The 19,599-nt window shown below is 40.3% G+C and overlaps 1 protein-coding gene across 1 annotated transcript in view; it reads right to left on the reverse strand.

Annotated features, from left to right (window-relative positions):
- Positions 1-19,599, reverse strand: part of TTC29 (tetratricopeptide repeat domain 29) — a 724,023-nt gene that overhangs the window by 261,234 nt on the left and 443,190 nt on the right. The window contains exon 8 of the mRNA XM_032464537.1: positions 17,367-17,467. The gene's annotated coding sequence lies outside the window, so the exon portion shown is untranslated. The remainder of the gene's footprint in view (positions 1-17,366; positions 17,468-19,599) is intronic.

The raw sequence follows: 19,599 nt of genomic DNA on the forward strand, positions 1-19,599 counted from the left end.
ACTTCCAGGACTATGTTGAATAGGAGTGGTGATAGTGGGCATCCTTGTCTTGTCCCAGATTTTAGTGGGAAGCTTTTGAGTTTTTCACCATTGAGTACTATGCTGGCTGTAGGTTTGTCATATATAGCTTTTATTATGTTGAGATATGTTCCCTCTATACCCACTTTGGCGAGAGTTTTTATCATAAATGGGTGTTGAATTTTATCAAATGCTTTTTCTGCATCGATTGAGATGATCACGTGGTTTTTGTCCTTTCTCTTGTTGATGTGATGTATTACACTGATTGATTTGCGTATGTTGAACCAGCCTTGTGTCCCTGGGATGAACCCCACTTGGTCATGATGTATAATCTTTTTTATGTGTTGTTGGATTCTATTTGCTAAAATTTTGGTGAGGATTTTGGTGTCTATGTTCATCAGTGATATTGGCCTATAATTCTCTTTTTTTGTAGTGTCTTTGCCTGGTTTTGGTATCAGGGTGATGGTGGCTTCATAGAATGAGTTTGGGAGTATTCCCTCCTTTTCAATCATCTGGAAGAGTTTGAGAAGGACTGGTATGAGTTCTTCTTTGTATGTTTGGTAGAATTCCCCAGTGAAGCTGTCCGGTCCTGGACTTTTATTTGTAGGGAGGTTTTTAATTGCTATTTCTATTTCCTTTCTAGTGATCGGATTGTTCAAGTGCTCAGATTCTTCTTGATTCAGTTTTGGTGGACAGTATGTTTCCAGAAACTTGTGCATCTCCTCTAGGTTATCCAGTTTGGTTCCATATAGTTTTTCATAATATTCTCGTATGATATTCTGTATTTCTATTTTGTTTGTTGTAATTTCTCCATTTTCCTTTCTTATTTTGCTAATTTGTGCTTTCTCTTTTTTCTTCTTTGTGAGTTTGGCCAGACGTTTGTCGATTTTATTTACTTTTTCAAAAAACCAGCTTTTGGTTTGGTTGATTTTTTCTATGGTCTTGTTAATCTCTATTGTATTTAATTCCTCTCTGATCTTTATTATTTCCTTCCTTCTGCTGCTTCTTGGGGCTTTTTGTTCTTCTTTTTCTAATTCATTCAGGTGGTGGGTTAAATTGTTTATTTGAGATTGTTCTTCTTTTTTGAGGAAGGCCTGTATCGCTATAAACTTCCCTCTTAGCACTGCCTTTGCTGTGTCCCATAGGTTTTGAGTGGTTGTGCTTTCATTATCATTTGTCTCAAGGTATTTTTTAATTTCAGCTTTGATTTCCTCATTGATCCATTGTTTTTTCAATAACATATTGTTTAATCTCCATGCTTTCCTTTTTTTCTCCTTTGTTTCTCTGTTGTTGACTTCCAGTTTCATGGCATTGTGGTCAGTAAAGATGCTTGAGATAATTTCTATCTTCTTAAAATTGTTGAGGTTTCTTTTGTGCCCAAGTACATGATCGATCCTGGAAAATGTTCCATGTGCACTTGAAAACAATGTATATCCTATTTTTGGGGGGTGTAATGCTCTGAAAATATCCACCAAATCTAGTTTTTCTATTGTAGTATTTAATTTCTCTGTTGCCTTGTTTATTTTCTGTCTGGAAGATCTGTCTAGTGATGTTAATGCAGTGTTAAAATCTCCAACTATGATTGTATTCCCATCAATATCCCCCTTTATCTCTGTTAGTAATTCTTGTATGTACTTAGGTGCTCCTATATTGGGTACATATATATTAATGAGTGTAATATCCTCATCTTGTATCCCTCCTTTAATCATTATAAAATGTCCTTCTTTATCTTTCTTTATGGCCTTTGTTTTAAAGTCTATTTTGTCTGAAATCAGTACTGCAACACCTGCTTTTTTGGCTTTTCCATTTGCATGGAATTTCCATCCTTTCACTCTCAATCTATATGTGTCCTTCTCCCTAAAGTGGGTCTCTTGTATGCAGCATATTGAAGATTCTTGCTTTATTATCCAGTCTGCCACTCTGTGTCTTTTGACTGGAGCATTTAGTCCATTAACATTTACAGTAATTAATGATAGATGTGTGTTTATTGCCATTTTGAACTTATCTTTGCAGTTGAATTGGTATATCCTCTTTGTTCCTTTCTTCTTCCTTTTGTGGTTTGGTAATTTTCCTTTGTATTATCATGGATTTTATTTACTTTTTGTGACTCCTTTGTAAATTTTTGGCTTGTGGTTACCCTTTTTTGTAAATCTGTCAACCCATTACTATAACTGTTTTTATTAAACTGATAGTAACATGATCTCAAACCCATCCTACTGTTAAAAAATTTTAAAAAGAAAGAAAAAAATATTCTATATTTCCTTGCCTCCCTCTCCCACTCTCAGTGATTTGTATGTCTTCTTTTATAATTTCATGTTTACTTTATTTGTAATTCATGAGTTATCACCTTTCCAGTTGTGTGTTTCTCATTTCTGTAGCATCCTGCTGCCTTTCTATTTAGAATAGCCCTTTCAATATTTCTTTTAGCATGGGTTTAGTGTTGCTAAACTCCTGCAGATTTTTTTTGTCTGTGAAACTCTTTATTTCTCCTTCTGTCCTCAAGGATAGCCTTGCTGGATAAAGGATCCTAGGCTGCATCTTTTTTTCATTCAGGGCTTTGAATATATCTTGCCACTCCCTTCTGGCCTGTAGTGTTTGCGTAGAGAAATTAGCTGAGAGCCTTATGGGGGTTCCCTTGTAACTTACTCTTTGCTTTTCTCTTGCTGCCTTTAGAATCATTTCTTTATCCTTGACTCTGGCCATCTTGATTATGATATGTCTTGGTGTGGGTCTATTTGGGTTCTTCCTGTTTGGGACCCTCTGAGCTTCCTGTAGTTGGATATCTGATTCCTTCTTTAAGTTTGGGAAGTTTTCAGTCATGATTTCTTCAAAAACCTTTTCAATCCCCTTTGATCTTTCTTCTCCTTCTGGGACCCCTATTATGCGAAGATTGGGACGCTTTATATTATCCCATAGGTCCCTTATGCTATTTTCATTATTTTTTATTTGCTTCTCTTGTAGTTCTTCTGAATGGGTGCTTTCTATTGCCCTGTCTTCTAGATCACTAATTCGTTCCTCTGCATTATCTAGTCGGCTTTGCACAGCTATTAGATCATTCCTCATCTCTGACAATGAGTTTACCCATTCTACTTGGCTCTTCTTTATAGCTTCAATTTCATTTTTGACATATTTTATATCTCTAAACACTATCTCTTTTAATTCCTTCAGCAATTCGATCACTCCTTTTTTGAAATCTTGATCTAGTAGGCTATCGATGTCTATTTCGTTGATCTTTCTTTCAGGGGATTTCTCTTGTTCTTTTAATTGGGAAAGGTTTTTCTGCTTCTTCATCTTGCTCATACCTCTTTGGCACTGTGGTTTATGGAGTATCAGTTGTTTATTTTGGTCCTTAAGGATTTTATCTATCTGATGCCTATTTAGGAATAGAACTTAGGAAAAAAAGAAAAAAAAAATAAGAGAGAGAGAGAAAGAATTTTAAAAGAAGGGAGAAAGAGGGTTTGAAACAGTGTATAATGAATAATAGAAGAGTGAGTTGAAGCAGAGTATTAATCGAGTTGAGACGTCCTTTTAAAACCTTTACAAAAAAAGGGGGGGGGGAGATGAATAGATGTATTTGAAACCTGTGCAATAGCAGGACATCAAAACCCAAGAGAAATAGAAAAGAATTAAGAAGTAAAGATTAAGAGAGTAATAGAAAATAGAACAGGTAAAAACAGATTTAAAAAAAAGGGGGGGGGTTGTCGGTGTTCTGGAGTCTGTGTGCTTTTAATGTGAAGTCTTTCTGTCTTCGTCCTGTTTTGGAAGTTCAGCTTGCTGTTTTCAGAGGCCCTCCGTTGGCGCCCTCTTCTGTGCTGCTCCCAGCACCTGTCGGCAAGCAGATCGCGCCTCCTCCTAACACTGGGTCAGGTGCAGCTCTCTGCTGTGGGCGGGCGGGTTGCTGCCCCTCCGGATGCTGCAGTCAGATGTTGCAGACTGGCCAGGTAGGAGGGCGGGTCGTGCCCCCTCCCAGCACCTCGATCAGGGGCTGTGTTCCTGCCCGAAAGGCGGGGGGGCCGCTCTCCCTCTACCTGCACCGCCGGTAGTTCCGCTCTCTGTGCGGCTGCGCGCTCCACCCTGGTCGGCGCTCCGCAGGTGGGCTCAGGGAAGACTGAGGCACAGCCCTGTCCCTGCTCCAAGCCAAAACCCAGCTCCTTGTTTGTCTTTGTGGAGCAAGTTCTCTGAGGGACCAGGATGGAAGGATCCTATCTGCCCCGGGCTGCAGGCCAGTCTCAATCTGGCCTTTGAGGCTGCTAAGCCCTTTGGTTTGGATGCAGGTTTCACCCCCGCCCCCGCCTGGGTGATCAGTGCTGGAGGATATGGCGGCTGTGCCTGATCCCCGCCTCTCTTCCCCCCGAAAACTTTCCGCGGGTTTTCAGAGATGGGGGTGTGCACCCTTCCCCCGAGAGCACATCAACCTTGCTGTTTTATGGAGGGCCCAGGTTGTTCTGCCCTGTGCACCCACAGCCACGGCGCGCAGCCCCTTGCAGTCCCCCGGGGCTGCCTCCGTGCAGCCGCCCCCTGTCCTCTGCCCGGCTTGTGCAGCCTGGCCCTGCCCGCCGCTGCCGGCCCTCGTCTCAGGCTGGGTGTCGGGGGGACGCTCTGTGCCCGTTTAACTTAGTTCTGTTAGTCAAGGGCTGCTCTGTACAGATCCGAGCCTCGGAGGCTCCCCCTCCGTCCCGCTGGCCTCTCAGTTGGAGAGGGGAGACCCAGAGAGCGAGCGCCAGTCCTCCTTTGCCGCTCCCTCCCCGCGGGACCCGTCCCGCGCTGCTTTGCCTTTTGTTCTTTCTTTTTTCCTTTTCTCCTACCAGATTTTTGGCGTCTTTATCTTTTGAAGAGGGCGATGTTCTGTCGGAGTTCCACAGGTGCTCTGGTTGGCTGAGTGGGTCTGTAGATGTGGGTCTTGGTGTATTTGTGGGAGAGGGTGACCTGCGAGCGTCCTTCTACTCCGCCATCTTCTGTAAGCATTATTTAACTGTTAATTATCATTATTAGTAATCGCGTAGCAGTAGTAGTAGTAATGACAATAGTAGTAATAATCGTAATGGTTCATTCATAGGTTTAAGGATTTATTATCTGCCTCCTACTCTACAATGTAAGCTCCGTAAGAGCAGAGACTTTGTTTTGTCCATTACTATGTTCTCATTGTCAAAAATAGGGCTGAGCACAAACATAATAATTATTTGACTGCATGAATACATAAAAGACTTCAAGCCTTCATACCCCTTTTTCTGTGACTTTTGGGATTTGGGTAGCTAAAATTCACAAGTGGGTGAACAGTCTCTGAGGTCAAAGCTATCCACACCTAGTCCAGCACCCCATCTGCCCAGAGACAAAGTGGGTACCACGTGTGTTCAAGTCATTCTTCATTCCCTTCATATTGTCCTTTCCTCTCCATCCCATTAAAAAAATGAATCTGTCCTTAATTTTATTGCCTCCTCCGTGGTAGGGGATACCCAATTAGTCTTGCAACCTACCATGCTGTTTAAATTTTTGTAACATTTGCAACTTTGCGACTCTAAATTCTAAAAACCCTGATCTCATGTGACTGTGTGGTTGTTTCAGTTTGCTGTATGTGTAATATTAGTTTATCAAAAATGTGCTAATATTTATCCTCTATCTGGTAATGAATGCCTTCTTCCACAGGACTAGCTTTAGTAATAGAACTCAGGCATCAAGGCTAACTTCTTGGGGGAAAAAATGGTGCTAATAAAGTCTTGAGAAATCCCGGTCACATCGCATGTTTTTGTTTCCCGAAAGCAGGAGCTCTCTGGTTCATCCAATGAGCATCTTCTCCTGACTGTATTAGAGACACAGGCTTCATTCCTGACCTGTTAAGGAATTTAACTTCCTTCTCTCCTTTGAAAAGCAGCAGAGTTTCCTGAGAGAAATCATGAGTGAGGGTAGAAAAAAAAAAGAGCAAAGAACCGAAGGAGAGGACAAGAAATTGGTAAAGTATGTGCAGCTGCCAAAGAGAAAGGGCTGGTGGAAGGGAAATGGGAGAGCAAAATAGAGAGCTGCAAAATAAAGAGGAAAAGGGGGAGGATATACAAGGGAGAAGCAGAGAGCAGGAAAATGAGCTCAGCAAGAAGGTAGTGAAATGCAAAAGATTCCACCAGACGACTGAGACAGCCCAGCAGGGAAAAGTGGGCAAAGAGAAGGAGACAGGATGTGAATACACTGAGACGTGGGGTAGCCACTGTCAGTTACGCAGGTAACAAAAGACTGGCAGTCTGAATAACGAGCACGTTGCTCATTTATAATTCTGGTGGTTTAAGCTACTTATGATACATCGAGGTCTTTCATTTAATTTTACTAAGTTATAGCTATAATTTTATTCTTTTACATGAAATCAATTATTCTCACATATTAGGTATAGAGGGACCTTATCAAGGGATAGAAGTGATATTACTTCACTTAAAAGCTATTATTATCCAGACATGAATTAACCTTATGTTGCTGGAATCTTCCTGGTGGTGCCCGGCTGCGCTCAACACTGTTCTTGACAAAATTAAGTATGGCTATACCTGTTTACAGAAAGCGGAGCAGTTATCTCCCAGGAAATAAGACATGATTTAAATGTTTTGGCTTAATTTAGCTGTGAAAAATGGACACTGACAGACCAGGTAGAGTAGCAGAAAAGCCAGCTCACAGATGTACAGGCGTTCCTGTACGTAGCAAGCTCAAGAGTCCTTCGTGTGCAGAGCGGTACCAGCCGCAGTACCCCACGCAAGCCACGTGATGCTCAGCATTCACAACTTTTTCAGCATCTGTAAGCAGAGGGCTTGCAGTGCTTTACAGTTAAGATGGAATCTGCCTGAAGGGCAGAATGTAGTTGGAGTCAAGAGAAGCATTTTGTATGAAATAAAGAAGACTAGTAATTATCTTTGGTTCTCTGCTTCCTTGACACTGTGTTCTTCAAAGCAAGTCTCGTCCTCCCCTGATGTGCAATTACACATCTTCTTCACACTAGTCACCAATCCCTCATGCTTATTCTGAAACAACGGCATCCCGAATCTGTGCTGCTTAGTGTAATGGCCAGTTTCTAACATGCCAGGATGACTGTCATGAGGACTTTTGACCAAAGGTTGCCCGTTGGATTGGGACAGTCTCCAGTAGGGCCAAAGGTAATCAAATGCAGCTTCCAGTTGTCTTCCCATGTTCCCAAAAATTGTTTTAAAGTTACTGGCAGATACACAGTACTGTATACAAAATAGATAAACAATAAGGACCTACTGTAAAGCACAGGGAACTATATTCAATATCTTGTAATAAACTATGATGGAAATGAATCTGAAAAAGAATCACTTTGCTGTATGCCTGAAACATTATAAATCAACTATACTTCAATAAAATAATAATAATAATAACAGCAAAATATAAAAGTAAAAAATAAAGTAACTGACATAAGCTGAGCATGCTTGTTCCTTTCTGGTGATGACAGGCACTAGGGCAGACACTAATACACTGTTAACATCAACATAAGTGATCAGATAAAATTGTTGGATTTGGTGATTATCTTCTGAGAGCCAAATCTGCTTGTAGCTTTCAGAGTTCATGCCCACCGATGGCATTAAACACTTAGAGCCTCTCATCATGAAAGGACACCATGTCTACAATTAACTTTCCAATGGGCAGATCAGCCCTTGTCAATGTCCTGTTTAATATTTAAACATACTCTACTGTCATTTGTCTCTGTTTACTCAGTGGCCATCTGCAGAACCCATATGAATAAAAATGGAGATGTGGGGCAAAAAACATATTGAAAATCATTAAGTTGAACAGACTAGTGGGAAGGTTGAGTCTACTCAACACCTGTCTTCCACCCTCCCACCATCTGTGCAATCACTTCGCCCTCCAACCTCACTCACGCCTACAATTATCCTGTCAAGAGGAGAGTGCATCACACGTGGATTTAATATGGGTTTACTATGGCCCGTTGAGTTTAATGTTGATTTCCTTTAAGTAACTGTTTCTGCTCTTGCTAAAAGTCTGTGTCTATGTGTCTATGCTTAATTTGGATGATGAGTCCATCTAAGGCAAGAGCCAGATTCTGTGTTTTGTAAAGAGACTAGATCAAATAATAAGCAGATGACAGGACATCCAACTAAGTAAAAACAGCAGAATGATGCATAATTCACAGGTTACTGTGAAGTTAAAACAGAAGGTTAATATTTTAATGCATTCTTAAGAATTCTTGCCCTCAAATTCTCCATATGTCTCTAACAATCACCTATATACAGCTATAAAGGAAAGGGGAGGAACTCATATGTAATCCAGATCTACCATATATGTGTGATGCTAGACGGTTTATATTCATTTTCTCAGCTAACAAAACAGTTCCTCAAGGTGAGTATTTTAAGACAAGGGACCAGAGGGGCTGAGATTTTAATTTTCTTGGGATACAAGCATAAATCTGTTTCAAAAGCATGTGTTCTTTCCTCTAAGTGGTCTTATCATTTACCTGATGATAGTACATCACCTTAATGATTCAACCTCTAAGGGTCTCACCACACCATGTGTAATACATTATGCTACATTCTCTGTAGGAAGCAAAAAAATGGAAATTGTAAGAAATTGTCCACCTAGTTACCTAGATAAAACATCTTTAGAGCTGAAAGCAACTGAATAGCCATAATTGCTCCATTCCCATCCAATCATTTTTTCACTCAAAACATACTGTTTTGATTGCCAACTATGTGCCAGGCACTGGGACAGACATTCAGAATAGAATGATGAGTATGATGGAAATGTCCTCTGTAACCTGGGAGCTGTGTGTCGATAGAGCACAGCATAGGACTGATTGGCCTCTGGGTTCTGAAGTGGTGTGTGGCTCCACGTGGCCTGCTTTGGAATATGAGAAACCAAGTACAATTAGATGCTGCTTCTTTGAAATAATTTATGAAATTTAAAGAAGGCAGCAGGATCTGTAATGTTTTCTATTTAGCCAGGTTTAAAATATTTATTTTATCTGATATACTTCAACCACAGTATTTCATAAATGTAAGATGAGTTGTTAAAGGAAAAGTTTGCAGTTGATTTTCTGAATTTGCTGGCATGCTTACACCACTGAGTACCTTTATATTCTGTAGGTATATTGAGGAAAGGGACAGCTGGCTTTCAATTACAATGCACAGCGCCTCAGTACTGAACCCAGAAATTCCTATTTAAATAGGAAGGTACTTGGAATCATTCAGCAGCATGAACAAGTCATAAGTCATTCCCAAAGGAAAATTTACCCCCTTCCCTGGTTTCTGAACCAAAAGTAGAGAGTGGCATTCACTGATTCCTCATCTCAGTAAGGTCAATCCAAACTCTGTAAGAGATATATTGAATATGTCACATCAATCTCTTTGCTGTTTGGATGAAATGCGCTTTGTGCTGTCCTTAAATTAGACACTCATCATGCATAATTTGGCCCTAACATAGAACAGCTGCTGGCTTTTACAAGGCTTTCAATCCAGAGCTGAGTGCACCCATTGTTGGTCTTACTGTGAGCATTACTTAATCAATTCTGTGATATATGCATCATTTGATTTGATAATAAAACATAGACAAGAATTATCTGGAGAAAAGCATAGTATCTTTATCTTCACCTAGAAAAATTAACTCTGAAGTAATTATATTAAAAGGCATTAGGCTATTATACCTGGAAAGTATTTTTTAATTAAAGTTCACTTTAATATTAAATATTATTCTGTGACTGTTTATGAAAAAGAAGAGAGTGAATTTCTCATCAGTTTGTTCAAAGAGGCAACTGACCAGGATGGGTCTCCTGGATAAATCAAGAATCAGGAAGTCATGAATTTAACTTTAAAACTTTCCTAACACACTTACTCCCTTATTCTGCCATCTGTAAAATTGGGGGCGGGGAATCCTCAACAAGCATTTACATGAAGACTTTAAGACGGAAATTGTTACCACAGATAAGCAAAATGTGATCCTCAGAGTACAGTTCTAAATTTAAACACCAAAACAATTAGTATCTGCTACTAATCGAACACCATGTAGTAGATTCTGTTAGCGATGGTTTATGTATTTGAAAAGTGGGGACACTTGGGAGACAGCGAATGCAATCACTGCAAGCATTAGTCCGCCACCTTTTATTTTTTGAGTGTGTGTGTTTCTCACTTCTAATTGGAATCATTGTTTTACAAATAAGATGACTGAGGAATGGAGAAACCTACAAAGTCACAGTGAGTTAGATAAGGATATACTGCGGCAGTTCCTCAGTTTATAAATTTTACTCTTAATCCCATCCAGCTAAACAAAGAGATAGAAACTTAATAAATCATATCTTACGTGATAAAGGGCAAGAAAAGCTGTGTCATAAGCACAATTAACATTTCTCAAATTATAAAGTAAAATTTGGCTAAGGGGATATATTCAAATTTTCACTGCCAGTGTGCACTAACTGCACATTTAACAGTTAAATCGGCTTTCATGGACTTATCATTCATTCTACACGCCATTTATGATATTGGAGCTATGTGTTTAGGAGTGATGTACTTTGAAGAACTATTTTGGGAGTTAAGCAATTATCTACTTCTTCTATATACATAATTGTACATATGTGTGCATATGTATACACACACACAAGCACAAGAGACAGAGTTCATTAAACAGAGTTCTTTTATAAATAGCGTTTGATTGAATCCAACTACTTGTTCTGCACATAACTGATTTAATTCAACTAGTTTTGTCAAGTTAATTTGATTATGTAGACTCACTTTATATTCAAGATCTTTAATTTATTTACTCTGTTTCATAAGGCAGAATCTTGTAAAATTAAATAAGAAACAAAGGATTCTCTACATTTAGTCTCTATATCTAGGAAAAAAACATGATTCATCATTTAAAAAAACTAATTTTTTTCTTTTTTTTTTTACTGAAGTATAGTCAGTTACATGTGTCAATTTCTGGTGTACAGCACAATGTCCCAATCATGCATATATATACATATATTTGCTTTCATATTCTTTTCATTAAAGGTTATTACAAGATATTGAATATAGTTCCCTATCCTATACAGAAGAAATCGGTTTTTTATCTATTTTTATACATAGTGGTTAACCTTTGAAAATCTCAAACTCCCAAATTTATCACTTTCCATCCCCTTTCCCCTGGTAACCATAAAATTGTTTACTATGTCATTTTTTAAAGAATGACCCAGAAAAGTCAGCCTAGGACCATAGGTCTTAGTCTTTCTACAAGCATCAACTTTATAGATAATTTCTTTGTAACTTATTTCATTTGTAGAATTATAGGAGTCTCCATATAAAAATATATAGAGAAAAATTTCCCATCAAGAATCCTCATCTGAATCTAAATGACATCAGAAATTTTAGTTTACAAGGAGTTTCTAAATGCACATAAATGATGGGTATAAGATAGCCTCCACTGAAGTATACGGACTTTAAAAAAAAAAAAAACCCTTTAAGTAAATCTTCAAAAAGAAACAAAAGAAAATCATATTAACAAATGTTTTTAAAGACTCTCAGACATAATTTTTTCATACTTTCCAGTGATATATTGAGACAAAAGGAAGGATGGAAGCAAGGAAGGAGAAAGAGAGAAAGAAAAAAAGAAAGAAGAAAGAAAAAAAAGAAACGAGAGAGAGAGAGAAATGATCTATGCTTCTACCATGAAAATAATGCAGTGAGGTCACATTGACTACTGAGGGTGGAGGCTGACACTTTATGCTAACATAATGATACTGAATGTTCTTTCTGTCATTTCTTAGAGATGTTTTGGCATTTAACATTGATATCTTTTGAGGCATTTCCTAAAGAATATTGTAATTGTCAAAGGGTAAGTGCAAAGCTTTTACTATTCAGGCTACTTTGTCTTTTTTTTCCCCCCTTAAACTAAAAGCTGTATTCTCCTTTAGAAATTGTTTTGTTCTCTAGTCTAAAAGGAAGAGAAAAAGGAAGTCAATGTTGAGATGAGTTAACTGCAGTGTGTGGAGACTGGGAAAATGTAGTAATTGTATAATTTTATGTTGATAGTGATGTATGTGGGTGCTGCTGCAGAGTCTGTTTAAAAAGCTGAGTTGGATGACCTAAAAAGAATGGAAAGCATCTATCCAAAGTCACTGAAGAATTTGAAGAATCCATCAAAGAGTCTGCAATGAAGAAATTTCACAGGAAAAAAGGAAATCTGTCCCACATTATGTAAATGAAACATATGTAATCTGTGTCTACGTGATGATGTATTTTCAACTCTTCCATTTTGCTATGACACACTTCAAGGTTTTGTCCCAGGGAACCACAAAGGAAAAAAATCGCTTAAGTACACAAACAAACATATGTTCAGAGGGGAAGAGCTTTTAGCATCTGCATCAATCAATCCATCTTAGGAGATGTTTCAATCAGTAAGTTATAGACAGGCGATCAGGAAGGAGTAACCACCAGGAAAGTTGAGAGAAGAAGCAGTGAGCCTATTAGGGTCATGTTCATGAGTTCTATTCAAGATTCATATGAATAGTTATCTTTCAAAAAATGAGGTGAGCCACTGTCTGCTTTTCAACTAAGAACTGAAAACTCGTTCACCCACTCATTCAAAAAATATTATTGAATACCTTCTATATGCCAGACATCACTGCACATGCTAGAAGGGAAAAACCAATAATTGACTTGGGTTTTCTCAAATTGATGTGTCTTATGAAGGTAAATGAAGGAGAGAACTGCAAATAATGGCAAGTGTTATGAACTGAATGTGTCTCCCCAAAATTCGTAGCTGAAACCCTAGTCCCCACTGTGATGGTATTTGGAAGTGGGGCCTTTGAGAGGTACTTAATATTAGATGAGGCATGAGGGGATGAGTGTCCTTATAAGAACAGACCAGAGAGCTTGTGTCACCCCATGTGACAAGATGGCAGTGAGGAAGAGGGCCCTGACCGAGAACCTGGCCACACTGACACCCTGTGCTCAAGAACTTCCAGAATCCAGAACTGTGAGAAATAAAGGTCTGTCACCCAGTCTCTGGCCTTTTGTTATAGCAGCCCAAGCAGACTAAGAAAACAAGAGCGGTACTTTCAGGAGAGGAAGCGGGGTTGGATTTCAATAAAAAGAGGTACTACCTAGAGATGACCATCAGGGCCTTTATATTTGGACAGTTTAACTTCACCATCACTGATTTACACCAAAGCAGGCCAATAAACTAGACAGGGCTAAACCAGTGTGGTTCATGTGTCTCCCAATAGTCAAAGGTCTGGTGGAGAGAGTCAGGCTCTCCTGTGCTCTCCTCCTGGCTTAGCCACTGTGCAGGTAACATGTGGCTTGAATTTCTCAACCTTTCTGAGCCGTGGGAATCTCCTTTGTACAGCAAGGGATCAAAACTTTTCCGGATCCTCCCTATTACTATTTTGAATCCTGCAGGCACCCCAGATATGTGCCAGTATTCTGGGATAAAGATGTTTGGTTTAGCCCTACCAATGGCTCACCAAAAATCTATTTCCGCTCCTAGAGAAAATAACTCACAACATGTTCTACCATGCCTGAATTAGTAGCATCATTATTAAATACGAGACTGAGAACCCTTAGTTTTTCCTGTAGATGTGATTTAAAACCCAATTTGCTAGGCTGCACTTTATGTTTCTAAGTTACTTGCTTTTTTTTTTTAACTTAATTTTAAAAAGAGCTTGTTTTAGATTATATCCTCTGCTCTAAATATGAGTGGATATATTTTTTAAAACACAGTGTTCTGATGTACATTTTTTTTTTCAAAACGGATGTTAAATCTTAAACTCAAATCAAAAGAGTAAAATTTTCCCTTTACTCCAAGTTTAATACAGGGCAGCCATTCCATGGTCCAAGTCTTCAAATATTTGCTTGGCTTAGGGAGACCTTTCTCAATTATCTGTCATTCCTGCTTGGATTCTGATAGATGTATGAGATCAGACTCATTCTGAGCCAAGCCAAGCTTTTTAACTTGTCAGATGTGTTCTTCATGGAAATGGGATTGTGGTGCAGGGAGAATTCAATGACACTCTTCAGATGAATGGCACATATAATAATACTTATCATAAAAATATAATTATATCAATATGATACACATTTCGAGGTATATGATTGCAGACACTGGAGTCTGAGCAAGAAAATTGAGAGACATTTTCCCTGAATGTAAGCATATTTATATGCCCTTCTTTTAAAACATCCCTCGGCTTTACCCTTCTAAAGCTTTCGCCTGGTTCTCTGGTTTCCTCTGAGATGACGTCCCTGGAGTCTAAAAACCCTGGTCATGTCTTCCATGCTGCAAAGTCTGTAAGGATTCAGAGTTCAGTTATCTCTGGGAGGAATAAATATAGAACCAGAAGAACTTGTCTGCAGCGAAGACCTTATTTAGGGATCATGAAAACCACCTAATGTATGTTATTAGCATTTGGGTTTCAAAGCCGAACGCTTTTTAAGTGCTTGCTTTCAAATTTTCTCCCTCCTCGTAGTTGGAGCACTTTGTTAGTGCTTGGCTTCTTTCCCAAATAGAATCATTTGTATAATGGAATCTTATAAACACACAGAGAAATCTGAAGATCACTCAGTTGAAGGAAGAATCCTTTCTCTTGGTACCCTCGGAATTTTAGACTGGGCTCATTAGCGCCCAAACCTAATATAAACCTATCAGAGCACTCTCTCTTCTTAGTGAGTTAAAGAGGGGTTTTAAAAGATCATTATTTTTGTGTTTTGTCTCCTTTCCACGAGTTTGAAAATACAGCTCTCTGCTCCAACACCTTCCTTACAAATGATGTTTTCTCATACGGAACAACTCTCACCCCTGTGGTTACTCTTTTCCTTGATTCCTACTTTCTTTTTTTCCTGGTATGCCTCAGGTTTCTTTCAAGCATCATTCCTTTTATTTCCAACCATATTTTGTTGGTTCGTGGGGCTCATTAAGTCCTCGCCTGTGTTGGCTTTCCCCAGCCAGCGCTTTCCCTCAGCGCTTGGTCTGCACATCCCCCTGGACCACGAACCACCGCCCGGCTCCTTCTCTGTCTCGCCTGCTCCACATTTTCCCTTCCCACGACTCCACTCTCAAGTTTACCACCAGCCTGGAACTTTTTGAGTAACTTTACAAACTCCTGGGTTCCATCTCTCTCTCTGTCTCACTCCTCTATAGGGGCACTCGGAACCGAGCCAGCTTGCATCTCCTGGAGTTGAGGTGGGCGGCAAAAAGCCCTCCGTTTCGCCTGCTGGAAGACTCCCGCTTCCTCGCGGTGGAGACATCGTGCTCTTCGGGAGAGACTGTAGTGGGGCTGTCACTCTCTGCCGGGTTCAGAGGGTTTTTTTTTTTTTTTTTTTTTATTGTCCCTGTCAGTTAGCAGCCCAAGGTTACTGCCAGCTCTCTGTCAGGGCTTTGATTTTTGTCAGCTATGGCCAGGTCCTTTTAGTTATCTGCTATCTTTTCAGCTTTGTTCAGGCTGAGCTCTACTTGTCTACTAATTAGCTCTTTGGAGATTTCCCTTTAAAAACTCACTATCACAGAGGACAGAACCGTTCAAAAGTTTTGTGCTTCACAGAAATTCCATATTCATCCATATCTCGTACAGCCATATTTTTAAAATTAAAAGTGGCAGGTTAGGCCAATTTAAGGTATAGAAGTAACATCTTCTATAAAGGGAGACCTTCAGGTTCTTGGTCAGGTATGGAGATGAGTGACAGAGAAAGGAAAGGGTTTACATCAAAAAAAAAAAAAAACACTGAGGGCGTACAAATTAAAAAGAAACTATCACTCTGTATAACATATTCACATTTTCTTTATCTTCTGGTGTGCAAATATTGTGCTAGCTGAATATAAAAGTAGCACAACTTTAGGGTACAAAAAAAAACCACACTGTAATAACATCAAGAGTGGTCTTACATCAAGGAGGGCCCTGAGGATGTCTTTGTTGTCAACTTCAGAAGAAAAGAGAGGAACAGAAGAGGAAGCTGGCAGAAGGAATAGATGCCAAAGAGAACTCAAAGGATTAGGTCCGGGTGAGGTGATCGGTATTCGAAAACAGTCTGCCTTCTGGCTCTGATCTAAGGGAATAGGCTGGCAGCCAAGCCAGAGGGCATAGCAGCACAAACACACCTTCAGCACACTGCTTGAGGGGTGCCTCGGTGCCTTAGAAATTGCAATGGCAATTAGAGAGGAAGCTCTGTAAGAGCAATAGGCAAAATACTCTATTTACAGAGAAAGCTCCGCTCCTTGCATAATTCCTAACCTGGTTGTCCCCTTCATACAAACATACCTTTTCTTTCTTTTTTTTTTTTCTTTTCTTTTCTTTTCTTTTCTTTTTTTTTTTTTTTTTTTTTTTTTTGTGGCCCTCTCCTTTCTTTCGCTAGGCTCCGAAGCACATTTTTCCTTCTGCTGACTTCGTGCTGTGGTTAAGTTGCACTTACACTGCATTTACACACTGTTAATGCCTGCAAGATGAAAGTAAAAACCTTTGAATATATTAATGCTATAACACAGATGTCTTACTTTTTACTCTCTCTCTCCCTCTTTTTTTTTTTTTAAGCAAGTTGATGTGGCTAATAATGATGCAGATTGTGCTGGATGGATGTGCAGATGAAACAGGGGAATACAGATTAAATAAAAATTTCTTCAAAGCTTACGTTTGCTTCATAATTTAACTTCTGGGCTTGTCTCAGTGGTAGTAGGTGTGACCAGGCATCATAACATTGTTCTGAAACATCTTGGCATCACAGAGCAGAAATCACCCGAACAGCACGGCTGTACTTCTTCACAGCCAGAGGAAAATAATAAGGGAAAATAAAGGTTGTCAGCAGCTCTGTACAGAGAGGCCTGACCCAGCTGCTAATAATGGGGGAGCTGGGGGAAGTCAGGGACAGCGGTTCTGTGCTTAAGAAGTAATCTTCTTGTATACTGAACTTGGCTTTTTGCAGCTACATTCAAAGCATGAGTTGCTTCTTCTTCCAGAATACTGAATGAGATGCGTACCAGCAGTGGTCACATACTCGCCCTGGAAACATCCATGGAATGACTTTGTCATTGAGCTCTTTTAAACAATGAATAGGGCGGGTGTTGATGACATATGGCCTTGGAGTAGGCACAGTCCATTTCTCTTTCACATCTGTTCATTCAAGCAGCATTTGCTAGCATGCTACTCCATGCCAGGGAACTCACTAGGTCCCGAGGATAAAAGATCAGGTGAGACACACCCCCTTCCCTCAAGGAACTCATAATTTAGTGGAGAGGACACATGCAAGCAGAAAACCTAGAATATCATCTTTACATGGAATAAAGAAGTGCCATGGCTTCTCCCAGGAAGGACTAGCACTGCCTGCCAGGCCAAATGGGGCAAGACTGCATCTGAGGTCTGCATCTCTGATGTGCGAGGGGAAGCTTACCAGCTGGACGAAGGTGATTAAGAAGGGTGTGTGGACGCCTGGAGTCAGGGATGAGCAGAGCGTTGGGGACGGTCAGGACGTCAGCATGGAGGAAGCTTAGGCTGTATGGGGGGATGGGCGGGGGACAGGGGACAGAATGATGGACAATAAGACTAGGAAGTAGGTTTGAAGTAGACACCACAAGCCCTCCTATGCTAAGCTAAGGCATTTGGAATTTACAAAACAGGCAACAGAAAGCTAATGGAGAAAGCCTGCAGCAAAGGACAGATGACATGATCTGACATCCTTTTTATGACAACTCTGAGAGCTATAAGGAAGGGACATTGGCCCTTCTAGAAGAGACTGGTGCAAGGAGAAGATTTAGGACGCGGGCGGTTCTCCAGGTTGTGATGACAATAATCAGCTGAAGAAACGAGGCTGGATTCAATAGAGACACTGTGGGGGGATTTAGATGAGCAGAACTGAGCTTCGGTTAAACATTGCTGCGCATGACCATGACCCCCTGATTCCCCCGCCCCTCTAGGACTCACAGTCATCTTACAGTTCCAAGGTAACTTGCCAGGAAGCTCAGGCTCCTTTCCAGGTAAAAAGTGCTCAGTTCATTAGGGTCTAATAAGATACACAAAAGAAAGCTCATTCGTCTTCCTTCTTATACCGTGAGCTTTGGGAGCGCAGACAGCAGCTGTGCTTTATCCACTCTGTTACCTCTCAGGGCATCTAAATACAGCATTGAAGAGAATGTATACTTTATGATGTTTTTCTGAATGAATGAATCAAAGTGAGTGACAAAAATGGCCCCCCAGTGCTGGATTGTAAAAAATGTTTGTTTAAAATAGTTGCTGGATTATAAAATTCATTTTTATTTTTATCTATTTTTTTTTTTTTTTTTGAGAGAGGAGAAGCAACTGGTTTGGAGTGACTGTCCAGGCCTGTGCTTTTCAGAGGTGGTGAGCTTCTGATGCTCTAAGAAAAGAGATCCATTGCCTTCTGCTGACGTTACTAAAGAAGCACTAGGTAAGCAAGCTAACAGAGACAGTTGGGTAGGCTGGGCACTGCACCAAGACACCCTGCTGAGGGACAACTGGTGCCTGAAATCTAGGGGTTGTGTTCAACTTGAGGAGGGCTCTTCTTAACCACACCTAAGAGCTGGATGGGAGAATGAGATCCTGGACTTAAAGTGAAAGGACTAGAATGAATGGAAAAGGATACTGCTGGGACCAGTTTCACAGACAATGCCCCAAACATACCTACCCCCCTGTCTGCATCCTGTCCTTTCAAATCATCTTCCCCTTATTTTTTCTCAGTGGTTTTTGAACTTCGTATCAGCCCTGATGTTTAGACTTTCTCTCTCACACTTAACTTGGCTGGTACAGCTTTAAAGGGATCTGAAAGGGAACAGGCACACACAGGGTCTTTAAACACAATTGACACAGCCATCTGTCAGGCGCCGAGGCCGTCTGGGAGAGATGCGCTCCATGCTCATCTGGCCAACTGGTTGACTGCAGGACCCTAATCATTACATTATCGAAGCCAGAGCATCGTCCAGTGCATGAAACTTCAGACATTACTTATGGATGAAATGAGGTCAGAAGAGGTCAGAAAAGACAAGAGATTAGCTGGCCATGCCAGCTGTCCAAGCTGCCCTTGAGAGATGCAACTAACAGCATCGGAGCTGGGGCTGCAGCTTCTCTTGGAGAAGAGATTCTGTCCACCAGACTCACTGCTGCTGTGGTGTTGCAACCCTGGGGTGAGTCTTCCGGGCAAAGCAACTCTCCTGAAGAAGGATGCGGGAAAAGCAAGCAAACACAGCTTTTGAAATACGGAAAGCATTAACCGCATGTTTGCGCTCTTCCTGGGAGCTTTACTGCAGGCTGGGAACTCCACGAGAGCAGCTATTAGCACTGCGCTTAGTCCTTAAGCAACTCTGAATGGAGGCATGCGTGTGGGCATGAATGAGTGGATGCAGCCTGATGACTGCTAATTCATACACCCTGGTGTGGAGGGTTGAGGAGACAGCTTCTTAAGAACAGGTTATTAGAAGAAAAAGCATTTTAAGTCTATTTCCTTGGTTGTACAGTCAAATAAAAAAGTCTACCCCTGTGAGTGATAATTCACTTTCATTTGCCTAATTTTCTGGGGTAGGAATATGATGTCAGAGGTTCACTTGGAGAATTATAACAAGATTTACTCTATTTTTTTAAGTTGGATAATTAACATTTATTAGCATGGTGGA

The sequence above is a fragment of the Camelus ferus genome, chromosome 2 (assembly GCF_009834535.1).
Source record: "Camelus ferus isolate YT-003-E chromosome 2, BCGSAC_Cfer_1.0, whole genome shotgun sequence".
NCBI lineage: Eukaryota > Metazoa > Chordata > Mammalia > Artiodactyla > Camelidae > Camelus > Camelus ferus.